Below are 14,010 nucleotides of genomic sequence, written 5' to 3' on the forward strand. Positions count from 1 at the left end.
CCTGTTGAGTTCCTCACTCTCAGGAGCACTAAATTTACTCTTTCATTTTTAAAACATAGCTTCCTAATTTTGCTTATATTGTTTCTCTTCACTTTATGTTGGGGGAGGGGAACTTATGAATACTCACATACAAAGGGTGATTCCTTACTTCAGAATAATACTGTTGGGCTCATAGCTCACCTCTCATTTTCAGACACAAGAGCAGGAGAGTAACTTAGAATTTGTGGTCTTTTCTAAAGCCATCAAAGAAACTCTGAAGAATAGCTCTGGTGTTTCCAGGCATGAGAAGGATTATTTTATGTGAATTGAGTGCCTCCAGTAAGCTAGTCACTAGTGGAAAAGCAGCTGAAACCTGCCTTCCAAAAGCTTGAACTCATAATGAGCTCATGTGTGATCTGGGACAACTAAAACGGTCTATGTGAGATGTGGTTATCCATGTGCACTTTGAAACCTCCTCTTCTTATTCACTGTGTGACCTTAGGTTGTTACTTTCACCTCTCCGATTCAGTTTCTGCATCTGGCAGAGGGTGCATGAGTCCTGATCCTATAGGGCTGCTGTGAGGACTGAAGTAGATAATGCATGTGTGTTTATCTCCGTGCTTGGTATATGGGGTGTGTGTGTGTGTGTGTGTGTGTGTGTGTGTATGAGTCGCTCAGTTTTGTCCAACTCTTTTGTGACCCCAGGGACTGTAGCCCTCCAGGCCCCTCTGTCCATGGGATTCTCCAGGCAAGAATACTGGAGTGGGTTGCCATGCCCTTCTCCAGGAAATCTTCCTGACTCAGAGATCAAACCCATGTCTCCTGCATTGCAGGTAGATTCTTTACCTTCTGAGCCACCAGAGAACTTTAGCACTTGGCAAATGTTAGCCATGATTATGCTAGATCTGGTAATAGTGTAAAGCAAGGTATATTCCTGACTTCTGGGGGCTTGTGCTCAAAATGAGATAAGATATAGAAGAACAACGAACCTTAACATGGGGAGAAGGGCCAGGGCGGTGCCTTAGGTCCAACGGCCATTGCTCATTCGTGGTAATTTCACTGAATTTTCCTGCCTTGCTACCCCCTCCTACCCAAATTGCTGACCTTTACCCACAGAACGAGGCATTCCTTCAGCTGCTTAGAAACCACTTTTCCTTTTAATTTTCCCCCTAAGTGTAGTGAAGGGGGAGGGAAAGGGAGAGGGAATAAACACCAGCTGGGATGAGAATATGAAGAAAAGACAGGTTTCTTTTTTTTTCCTCATTGAAAAAAAGGGTAGGGTAGTGGGGACAGGGAGAAAAATGTGTGGAGGAGGGGCTGCTGGGAGGTGCTGCGCGGGCAGCTTCACCAAAGCATTGCTTCATCTAATCATCTCGTCGCAGGCAATGCTCTGGCCCTAGCCAATCATTTATTTACACCAAAAGGTGCAGACGCCAGAGGCAGGTGTCACAACAATTAATAACACTCCTGGAAATGAATAGTTTCTCCCTAACTCTGCCAGCCTGAGGGGAGTTTGCTTCTTGGGAGAGCTTCTCATGAAACTGCTTCCACCCAGAGCAGTGGGGAGGGGCTCCCTCTGAAAAGATTTCATATGATCTGCAGCCACCCTCCAAAGCCCAGTTGAAAATGGGGGTAAAGCTTTGTTTTTTCCAACAAAGTTGGCCTCAGCCTTCCTTGCAGCACCTGGCTCCCCCACAAAGCAAAATCTTTGCTTAGAAATCTTTGAGCTTTTGTGCCCAGAGAAACTCAGAGGCAGATAGGGGATTTAAAATGGTGGCAGCTGCTGTTCTTTGGAGATAAATAAGAAATGAAGATGATCTAGAGTTGAGGATTTAAAATTTAAAATATATATATATGAATTGGAACTAAGACACAGGAAGGCTAAGAGATTTGCTCAAGTCAGTGGGCTAGCCACAATTTGAACCCAAGCAGTCTAGCTCCAGTACATGACACACACTGCTTTGCTGTCTTATGTTCAGTTCAGAGAAAGGGTTTTCTTTTCTTGACCCTACAGCCAATGGGTCCTGATTATAACATATAAATATCCTTTCTACAACTGTATGTGTATTGATATTTATTTATCATTTCAGTCAAGAGTCTCTTGATGCTTTGAATACTTTCTCACCTGTCCTGTGAACAACGGCACATACTCTCAAATAATTAAAATGTTTTTCCACATGATTTAGTAAGCAGACATTGCTGTTCTGTTTGGAGCTGGGGTGTCTTAGTGCACTGGAATCAGAATTACAACTAAAATCAGGGGAGATGAATTCAGTTTTCACAGAATGCCTTCCCATTCTAGCTTTGGAATATTGGGAAGGTATTTCCCAGTGACCCAACCTAGAAATTCTGTACCTGAGCTCTCCAGACTATATGATTCCTTCAGAATCATGGGATCACGTAAGCATCTGAATCTTGGGATTTTCAACCTCTTGGAGAGTTCTTTTTGTTTTTGTTCATTATCCTCTCTAATCCTGCTCAGAGAAAGCTGAGACTTGGGGAGTGGGGGCTTGAACTAATTAGTTCTACTTAGTCAATTCTTGTTAGGGGGTTGATTTTTGGAATCTGCTCCAGAAAAAAAAAAAAAAAATGGAATCTCTAGGGCAAAAGACTTTGTGCTTCTGATCTCAGGGCCAGATTCAATGTCTTCATAGGATTTAGGAGATCAGAATTTCCTAGGCAAAATCCACATTGAACAGCCTTCCAGAAAGTTCCCATCACCTGCAAGATAGAATCACATTCTCCATGGAAGGTAATAGGTACTTGTTTTACATCTTGGCTTTCATTACAGATAGAAGCAGCAGCAACAGCAGTAACACAACTTTGGACCAACTGAGCATTTAATTGAACTTCACTTGATGGGGTGACATTTTGTTTCTCAGGCAAATTTGGTTGCTATTAGAGGGAGGCAGTTATGGTGGTTAAATATACTCTCATTGCAACGGAGTACTAGGGGAGCTTTTTAATATTTATGTGACAATAATTGATCTCTTACTACTGTCAAGTACTGCTAAAGACTTATCAGCTTGCTGCTTCAGCACCATATGTTGTAGCCAAGATGCGCTCCATGTGTCCTTCCTGTGCCTTGGGGAGAGAACATTTGCAATAGATCAGAATAGAAAATGGTATGGGCTTCAGTAAAGTTCCTTGCTCTTTGTTTTCTCCTCAGTGATCGGGTATATGAGTTCTGACTATAAGGTAATGAGATCGCCTCCCCAAACCACCTGTGAAATGAAGCCTGGGTCCTTAATGTCCCCTTTCCCAGGTACGAGCCAAGAAAGGGCATGACCCAATTAAAGAGGATTCCTTGTTAGTTCACCTTGTAGTGCATATAACTTCTTTTAAATAGGCCATTTTGTGAAACCTGAAAGCCCACCCACAATTAAAATGTTAACATCTATACCATTTGGTTTTTCTTAATGAGCCGTGTGCTGATTTTGCTTGTCTTCAGCAAAAACAAAATTTAGCGCACACATACCATAAAACCCCCAGGAACCTAAGGAGTGGGCCTTTTACAAATTTTATTTGAGCCAGATTTTCATTAGGAATTTGTTTATGGGGATGAGTAAGCTACTTGGGGAAAGATAGCTTAACTGCTTAAAGCTATGAGGGTCCTCTTAGGTGAACTGCATAAGAGAATCACAGTGAGGGTCAAGGAGCCTGAAACATTAATGTCAGCATCCCACAGCCAGATGCACAGGGAGAGTTGTCCAGCATCTCTTCCTTCCTTTTAATTTGAGTTTATTATGACTCGGATTCCTGTGACTGGAGGGTCACAGTTCCAGTGGATGAGGTTAAATAAGGCAAGTGTTCTGTTACATGCTCATGATAATATTTATATATTAGAAGCATCCTGACATAGTGGAAAATATCTTAAAGAACTGACATTCATAAGTCTTTCCTCAAACACATTATGGTATCACTTATAAAATGAGATCTTTCTGTTACAAAATCTAAACACAGCAAACATTTGGGGAAAAAAAAAACAAAAACTGGACATGCCAACCACATTAGAATGCTTTTTCCAAAAATCAGTGTGCCATTTTTCTGGGATGAAGAATCTTCTTTTCTGTCCATTTGTTTGCTTGCTTTTAGGGAGGTAAGGGCAAGGGTGTTTTCCAAATTATTTGAAAGACAATTGAAGAATAATATGGACATTTAGGTCTTCTTCATGGGCTTCCCCAGTGGCTCCGTGATAAAGAATTCACCTGCAATGCAGGAGATGTGGGTTTGATCCCTGTGTCAGGAAGATCCCATGGAGGAGGATGTGGAAACCCACTCCAGTATTCTTGCTTGAGAAATCCCATGGACAGAGGATCCTGGTGGGCTACACTCCATGGGGTCACAGAGTCAGACATGACTGAAGTGAGTTAGCATGCACACATGAACCCCTTTTTCATAATTTCTGATGCAAGCCTAAGAGAAGATTTTCCTCTATTTATCTGGAGTATTAACCTTTGGGGAATTCTGGAAATAGGTTGAATGTGGTCATCATGGACCATGGGCAAATAATGTCTGTATATTTCTTAGACAACTTTCCAAATATTTGGAAAATCCTATACATAGCTCTAATGCCACACTCCAAGTGAATTATTTCTATATTTCCAAGTGAATATAAAGCTCATTTGGACAGTCTGTTCCCCCCTTTTTTTCCTTGACCTGAAAGCTTTTCTTTTTTTAATTAAATGAAATTTTAAACAGAAGTGATTAATTATCATGCTTTATTCTTTTTCTAAGCATTTTCCTATCCATAATGTGACCTGGTCCTCATAACACTTCTGGAATTGCACTTGATCATTTTCTTTGCCTGATAACGAAATTTAGTGACATTACAGCTAATGCCTAGACTTCGGTGTTTCTATTTCCAATTAGCTGACATCAATGACTTTGAATCTGGTGCAACTTTAATATCCCATCCTAGTTGCTACTCATTTACAGCCCACTCCTGACTACTTTATTTTACCTGTGCAGTTAGGCAGCTTACTAATTATCTGGGAGCTTTTTTTTGGCCATGCCATGAAGAATGTGGCATCTTAGTTCCCCAACCAGGAATTGAACCTGTGCCCCCCTACATTGGAAGTGTAGTCTTAACTACTGGACTTCCAAGGAAGTCCCTATCTGGGAAAACTTGTGAAGAAATTACTCTTGATATGAAACTTTACCCCAGAAAACTGCAAACCCATTCAAAATTTTGTTCATAATTCCATTCATAGAGTGATCCCAAGGAAAGCCATGACCCAGGTTTAGAACCTCTTAGTTAGACAGTGGTGTACCTGTTTCTTTTGAGATTACAGAGTCTGTGAAGCTAGACCTCTTGGAAAAGTGATGACCTAGATCATGAATTAGCAATGTTTTTTTCTGTAAGAGGTCAGATAATAATTATTTTCAGCTTTGCAAGCCATAGGGTCTATGTTGGATTTACTCAGCTCTAAATGAGTAAGTAGCACAAAAGCAGTTGTAGATAATATGTAAATGAATGGGCATATAGCTGTGTTCCAATAAAACTTTATTTATGGACACAATTTGATTTTCATGTATTTTATGTTATGAAATGTTATTCTTTTGCCATTTTTTCAACCATCTAAAAAATGTGAAAACCAGTCTTAGCTTTCACATTGTAAGAAAACAGGTGGCCAGCTGGATTCTGCACAAGAGCTGTTGTTTTCCAGCCCCTGTTCTAGTGCACATCAGGGTCACCAGGGGAGCCTTTAGAAACTACTGACCATTGGCTCAGTCTCTTATGATTCGGACTCAGTTGGTTCAAGGTCCTGCTTGGATATCAGTTCTTTTTAGAAATTCTTCAGGTAATTCTAATGTACTTCCATGGCTGAGAGGAACTGCTGGTCCAAAGCTGTGTTTTCTAGCTCCAGGTTTGGCCCAGATCTTATGTAAATCCTGGAACTGCAAACCCTTAAGGGTCTCAGCATACTCCTTGGGAGAAAGCTGATATCCAAAAGAGATTTCTGAATCATTTATAAATAGTGCTTAACTTACCCTTCTTGAGACAGTGTACTGTAGGGGAAAGAATACCAGATGGTATGATTTATATAGACAACAAAATAAAAAATAAAACAAAATATTTATTTCACATAGGTGCATGACTATGTATATAAATGCATAGAATGAGTTTTGGAAAGCTGCACATCAAACACTTAACTCAGGTTACCTCTGGAGAGGGGATTAGAGCTACAGGGATGACGGTGGGATCAAGAAGGTCTTTTTTTTTTAATTGAAGTATAGTTGATTTACGATATTGTGTTGGTTTCAGGTATACAGCAAAGTGATTCAGTTTTATCTATACACATATTTCTATGCTTTCAAATTCTTTTCCATTTTAAGTTATTATAAGATATTGAATATAGTTCCCTGTGTTGTAGAGTAAATCCTTTTTGTTTATCTATTTTTTATAGTAGTGTGTATCTGTTATTCCCATACTCCTAATTTCTGTGTGTCTATTTCTGTTTTGTAAATAAGTTCATTTGTGTCATTTTTTTAGATTCCATATATAAATGGTATTTTGTGATTTGTTTTTGTGTGACTTACTCCACTTATTATGATAACCTCTAGGTCCGTCCACATTGCTGCAATTGGCATTATTTCATTCTTTTTTATGGCTGGGTAATATTCCATTGTGTGTGTATGTATATATATGCATGTTTGTATATGTGTGTGTATATATGTATATACACACACACACAGGGAAGCCTATATACATATAGACTTCCTTGGTGGCTCAATGGTAAACAATCCACCTACCAATGTAGGAGATGTGGGTTTGATCCCTGGGTCGGGAATATCCGCTGGAGAAGGAAATGGCAACCAACTACAGTATTCTTGCCTGGGAAATCCCATGGACAGAGGAGACTGGTGGGCTCTGGTCCATGGGGTCACAAAGAGTTGGACATGATTTAGTGATTAAATAACAATACATACACACACACCCCCCACATCGTCTTTATCCATTTATTTGTGGATGGACATCTAGTTTGCTTCTATTTCTTGGCTATTGTAAATAGTGCTGCTATAAACATTGGGGTGCATGCTTCTTTTCTAATTAGAATTTTTCTCTCTTCTGGATATATGCCCAGGAGTGAGATTGCTCGATCATATGGTAGCTCTATTTTTAATTTTTTGAAGACCTTCCATATTGTTATGCACAGTGGCTACACCAATTTACATTCCCACCAACAGTGTGGGAGGGTTCCCTTTTCTCCATGTACTCCTCCGCATTTGTTATTTTTGATAATGGCCATTCTGACTGGTGTGAAATGGCACCTCACTGTAGTTTTGATTTGTACTTCTCTAACAATTAGTGGGGGTTCCCTGGTGGCTCATATGGTAAAGAATCCACCTGCAATACTGGAGACCTGGGTTTGATTCCTGGGTTGGGAAGATCCCCTGGAGAAGGGAAGAGCTACTCACTCCAGTATTCTGGCCTGGATGAGATGGCTGGATGGCATCACTGATGCAATGAATATGAACTTGGGCAAACTCTGGGAGACGGTGAGGAACAGGGAGGCCTGGCATGCTGCAGTCCATGGGAATCACAAAGAGTCAGACACGACTGGCAACTGAACAATAACAATAACAACAATTAATGATGTTGAACATCTTTTCATATGCCTATTGGCCATCTGTATGTCCTCTTTGGAGAAATGTCTGTTTAGGTCTTCTGCCCATTTTTGACTGGGTTGTTTGGCTTTTTGATATTGAGTAATATGAGCTGTTTTTCTATTTGGATATTAAGCCCTTGTTGTTCACATCATTTGCAGATATTTTCTCCTAGTCTGTAGATTTTCTTTTCATTTTGTTAATGGTTTCTTTTGCTATTGAAAAGCTCTAAGTCTGATGAAGTCCCATTTGTTTATTTTTGCTTTTATTTCTTTTGCCTTGTTGGGAGACTGATCTAAGAAAATACTGCTATGATTTATGTCCGAGAATGTTTTGTCTATGTTCTCTTCTAGGCATTTTTATTGTGTTGTGTTTTATATTTAAGTATTTAAGCCATTTCGTGTTTATTTTTGTGTATGATAGAGTGTTCTAACTTCACTGATTTATATGTGCTGTCCACGTTTCCCAGCACCACTTATTGAAGAGACTGTCTCTTCTCTATTGTATATTCTTGCCTCCTTTTGCCAAAGATAGTTGACTTGTAGGTGTGTAGGTTTCTGAGAAGGACTTTTGATTTCAGCCTGCCTTGGTTAGTCTGGATTCAGCCACTCACTAGCTATATGATTTCACTTCTCTCCTCCTCAGTTTTCTCATCAGTAAATAAGGAAAATAGCAATATATATGTCATATGATATATCAGGGATTTAGGTGAGTTATATATAGTAAAAAAAAATTAGAACTGTATCTGGCATGTAGTAAATGTTCAGTAAATGCTAGTCATTTTCATTTAAAAAATGGTTTGGAAAATATAAAGTATTATGCTGATAATGATCAACCTTTTTTTTTCTGCCTCTACACCATTTTAGTGAGTAACTAGACTCTTTGAACACAGTGATTATCACCCAGCAGGATTACTCACCCCCTCAGGAGGCAGATTAGACTCCCTATAGTTAAATCTATGGCTTGAAAACAACCCTCTAGAGATTCCGATATTCATTCCAAGTGCACAACTCTCAGTCTTATGAATGAAATTATGTTTTCATTCATAGTAAAGTATAGGTCAACCCTCTCTCACAGAGAATGTGCAAGGTTGGGTTCCCAGGGACCAGGAATAAAGTGAAGTAAGTATGGGAATTTATACAGCTTTAAAGCCTTACAGCTAACACCATCTTACTGCATACAAATACAGTTTCAAATAAAGATTAACTGTATGCAATCAAAAGAAATATTGAACCACGGTACCCTCCTCTTAGTAGTCTTTAAAACACATGAAATCCCCAATTCCCAGCACTATGAATGACATGGTATCTCTCAGGGGGTAATTCAAAGAATTAAAAATGAATAACCTGAGTATCTTTGGTTTTCTTTTATAGGAAGCATATTTGTCTTCTTAATTATGATCTTCTTAAATTGTTATAAATATGAGTTTCTGGTTTGACTGGGGGAGAAACTGGGAATGTATTTGGTGCTAGGGAGAACTTGATCTGAGAGGAAAAATTTGGTTTTCAATTATCTATCAAACATATAATTAAAGGTAGTCTGTGTATGAATTTGGTGAAGTGAGACAGTGTATAAAAATTGTCAGTCTGACCATCCAAGGTGGTAGCTTTACCAGCGAGTTCAGAAGAAAGAATGAGGCCGTGTGTTTTAGTAAAATAATACTCAAGTTTGAGAATACCTGGCATCTGATCCCTTCTGTTACTGATTTTGGATTCATCAGTTAAAATCTCTGGCCTTCATTTTTCTTCTCCATAATTTGACCAGACTGAACTTGATGAATTGAAAGGTCCCTTTGGCCTGAATATTCTATTAATTGTTAATAGCAGTGTTCATAGCCATGAAGTTCTGCCTGGGGCCTTAGTCTGAGGCAACCATGTATGGTATGTGAGAGAAAAACAAAGCTCTCTGACAAACCCTCACCCACATGGGGAGCTAAATTAAACTTTGAGACGTCAGTTTTCATTGAAATTTCATGTTTAGATGGACTGCTTTTTATTAAAAAACAAAGGTCTTTTGATGCATCTTTGCATTAGTCAGCAATGGTGAGCCTTGGGAATGCTTTCTAAAATGATGGTAAATTAGGCTTCTTTCTTTGGAGTTAACTTCAACAGGGCAGCTCTATTACTGTTGTAGAAGGTAAGCATGAAGCTGACTGAGGTGTCTGCCCCAATTCTATATGCTAGTGAAGGACTCTTCAGGGGAACCATGCTCTACCACCCCTTCTTCAATTCCTTTGAACTTCTTGCTATTGATGCTATTATTTAAAAAACCTGATGTGGTTCCAGCTGCTGTGTGATGACTGAGAGATGCTGTGGGGCATCTGGCTTAGCAGAATTTCCTTCTTCACATTCTTCATTATCAATCTACTTTCTGGCTCAAAGGCTCTCAGTTGTGATGGTGGGTTTCTTTAGCTACAATAGGGTTAGGTGACTATGGCATTGCACTGGTATTTGTTAACATTCTCTATTAAGGGCTCCGTGGTTCTTATTTGGGATAAACCTGAACTAGCTTGAACCAGGGATTTGCTTTACTTTGCTTTAGTAAAAAGTTTTTATTCTTAAAAAAAAAAAATCCATGCAATTCTGTGAATTGCAAAAGGAAGGCTAATGAGTGAGTCAGCAAAATAGTGACCACTAGTTTAGTGAAAAACAAAAATAGTGATAATCCCCTTACTTCATGTAGCATATCTGTATTACTTTATTCTTCTCTTGGTACCAATGTGTGAGTAAGCGATGGTACCTCTATTTTACGGATTAGAACATTAATAAGTGTGGTGACTTGCCCAAGAGCTGCTAGTTATTGACTGAACTGAGACTCTAATCCTAGCCTTTGGTCTCCAAGTCTAGTGATTGATTAGAATGATTACAGCCCTGCCTCTCTAAACTTTCCTGTCAGGAAGCCACAATGACATACTATTGTTGGGAAGAGGGTAGTGGGAGTGATCTGTCTAGGTGCAGACAGTAAGGCAGTGCATTGTAGAGAATTGGAGAACAACAATAAAGCCAACTCCAAGTCAGTCTGCTCTCTATTATCATGATGCCTCAGTGACTCAAAACAGTATCAGCAATAAAATAATTCTGGCTGCCAGAGTAAACCATTTCCACCACTCACTCCTGGGAGGCAGTTCTCCTCAGGCTGTCTATCTAGTGCCAGAGAGGCTGCTTAGGGCCAGAAGGGGACACGGGAAGCCAGGCTTTAGACTGGAAAAGCCCCTCACTGGAGTATTGAATCAATTAGAAGTGCTTATTGAACCCTGATTCTTTGCACAGTGGCACTGGATTAAGAGCGTAGGGGAAAGAGCAGTCAGGCATGGTCTTCGCCTCAAGGAGCTCACAGTTACCTTGAAGAGCTAAGACAGGTTGAGGCTGCCGCAGCCCACACTTGACATAAGGAAATAATTAAGAGTGGGATGGGGGCTTCCCAGGTGACTCAGTGGGTTAAAAAATCTCCTGCAATGTGGAAGACACAGGAGACTTGGGTTCGATTCCTGGGTTGGGTAGATCTCCTGGAGGAGGGCATGGCAACCCATTCCAGTATTCTTGCCTGGAAAGCCTCATGGACAGAGGAACCTGGTGGGCAACAGTCCATAGGGTTGCAAGCAGTCAGATGTGACTGAGCACACATTAAGGGCAGACTGTATATTCTGTAAGAGCTCATTTATTCATTGAAGGATGGAATCTAGATTTGGGTTCAATTCTTTCTCCATCATTCTCTAGCTCTGTGATCCTGGGTAAGTGACTTTGTCTTTTTATGTCTCATTTTCCTCCCTGTAAAAACAGAGGGTGATAAACTAATTATAATAATAGCAATAAGATTCCTTTGAGGATTAAATGAGATATGAAGTGCTTAATAGATTTTAGTTATTATTTATTCACCAAATATTTAGTGAAAATCTGCTGTTTGCTGTGCACTGTGCTAGTTGGAGATAAGGCTAGCCTTGAAGGAACTTCTGTGACTCATTCATAGTTACCCACAGCGGCCAGATAGTATACTATACTATCATGACCTAGAGCATAGGCTCTGACTCTGCATCACCTTGGCTCAAATCTAGTCTCTATTTTCTACCTGTGTGGTCTTAGGTAGGTCACCTAATGTCTATGTGTCTCATTTCCCTCATCTGTAAAATAGGGGCCATAATAGTACATATCTCATTGGATTGTTGTGAAGATTAAATGAATTAAAACATACTAAATACTTAGAATCGTACATGGAATGCAGTTACCATTCAATAAGCTTTGCTTGTTACCATTAGTATGTTTTTTCTCTCTCACCAGTGCTAATGGAAATAACATTAATTTGGAGATTTAGTTACAGAAATGCTTGAACCTTGAGGTGATGTTTTACTTGACTGCACACTGCTTACAGCAAAACCTTGATTATCAAATATGGAGTTTTATGTTGAACTTCATTTTCTAGTTAATTAACCAAGGGTTGCTAGAATATGCTATTGATTTCAGCCCTTGTGGTTGAAAATCTTTCCTAAATGTCAGTAGCTACTTTCTCCCTTTAGTAAAGAGTCTAGTGACTCCCTCCAAGTCTACCATAGAGGCAGAGGGTCCTCCAATGCCAAGGTGATGGCTTTGACATTAGGTAGTCTGTGAGTGCAGTGAGCATGCTCCCAGATGCTGTAGAATTCTTGGGATTGCTAGTTTTCTGTTGGACTTTGCCAAGGACTGTTTTTCATAGTTTTAGTAACCTGTAATATAGGGACAAGTTAATGGCTTTATAATTCTTCATGTCCCTAAAGTAAGAACTCAGTTGAAGGTTGCTCTGTTTGTAAAAACAGGGGCCAGGCAGCTGTGTGTCACTTTCTCCATCTATTCTTATGGTTGGCAGGGGGCAAAAATGACTTTTTGGCAAAGGCTGACGGTCTCTTTGGGAAGCAGCAGTAGAGAGTACATTTTGTACAGGCAAAAGATAGCTCACAAAGAATTCAGAATGGTCCTTTTGGTACCTCCAGCTTTCCTACCAGTTTTACTAGCTTACTACCATGTCTGAATGTTCCACCATTAGGGTCAGTCTCCAGAGCAATCCAGCCCAATGGAAATTTTTACAGTGATAGAAATATTTAAATCTGCACCATCCAATATAGTAGTCGCTTGCCTGAAAAATCCTATGGACGGAGGAGCCTGGTAGGCTGCAGTCCATGGGGTCACTAAGAGTCGGACACAACTGTGTGACTTCACTTTCCCTTTTCACTTTCATGCATTGGAGAAGGAAGTGGCAACCCACTCCAGTGTTCTTGCCTGGAGAATCCCAGGGACGGGGAGCCTGGTGGGCTGCCGTCTATGGGGTCGCACAGAGTCAGACACGACTGAAGTGACTTAGCAGCAGCAGCAGCAGTCACATGTGATTACTTAGCACTTGAAAAGTAAATTTTAATTTAATTTTAATTAAAATAATATAGGTAGCATTTAGCGGTTACTATAACAGATGCTTTAGATAAATGTTTAACCATTACTTCCCCCCCCCCCAATGGTATTGAAAGTCTTTAATAAATTCCAGGTATGATGCTTGGGGGAAGAGTATTAATTCATTTTATTCTGTTCAAAACTGTTGTGCACATTGACTTGTTTGTTTTTATTACCTAAAAGGGCTCAGTATGAGATGAAAACAGGTTATTGGGAAGTAAGAGTGGAGAGCATTTTAAGAGAGAAAGGAGACTGGCCTGGAGAACTTTTACAGAGTACAGGCAAGAAGGTACCACTGAAGGAACAAATTTGGAGCCTCATGTTAGATGTTAAGAGATGGCAAGAACACACAAAAAAATGTGTCCTAATTTACCTTAATATTTAGAGTTGGTACAGATTTAGAGTGAGAAAGGGGACAGAGCCTTGGAAAGTGAACTTGGAGTTGTGTTGGCCTGTGTCTACAGCACTTGTCTGGAAGTAGCTAGACCTGCACTAGAAACACCAGGACTGTGTCCCAGGAGCACATATTTGGTGAGTCATGGGCCAGAGAGCAGAAGGCAAGAGAGCAGGGGGTGACTATGTGACAGCTTCAACACTGAGAGACTTTGGCCAGATGCCAATAGAGGTGCATGCATGCTCAGTCATTCAGTCATGCCAATGCTTTGTGACCCTTTGGGCAGTAGCCTGCCAGGCTCCTCTGTCCATGGGATTTCCCAGCAAGAATATTGGAGTGGGTTGCCATTTCCTTCTCCAGGGGGTTTTCCTGACCCAGGGTTCAAACCTGCGTCTCCCACATTGGCAGGAGCATTCTTTACCACTGAGCCACCTGAGAAGCATAAAGGTACAGTCCATTATCTTTTCTTCAGTTGATGTCCTTAGTACTTAGATGAAATGTCAGTCAGCAAACTGCTGCTTCTCTCTGGGATCCCTGAGGCTTTGCCAGTCAGACTGCTCACAGAAAAGCCAGCCTTTTTAGCATAAAAACAGGTGAGTGATTTTGTTATTCGGA

This window comes from Bubalus bubalis, chromosome X (genome assembly GCF_019923935.1).
Source record: "Bubalus bubalis isolate 160015118507 breed Murrah chromosome X, NDDB_SH_1, whole genome shotgun sequence".
Lineage (NCBI taxonomy): Eukaryota > Metazoa > Chordata > Mammalia > Artiodactyla > Bovidae > Bubalus > Bubalus bubalis.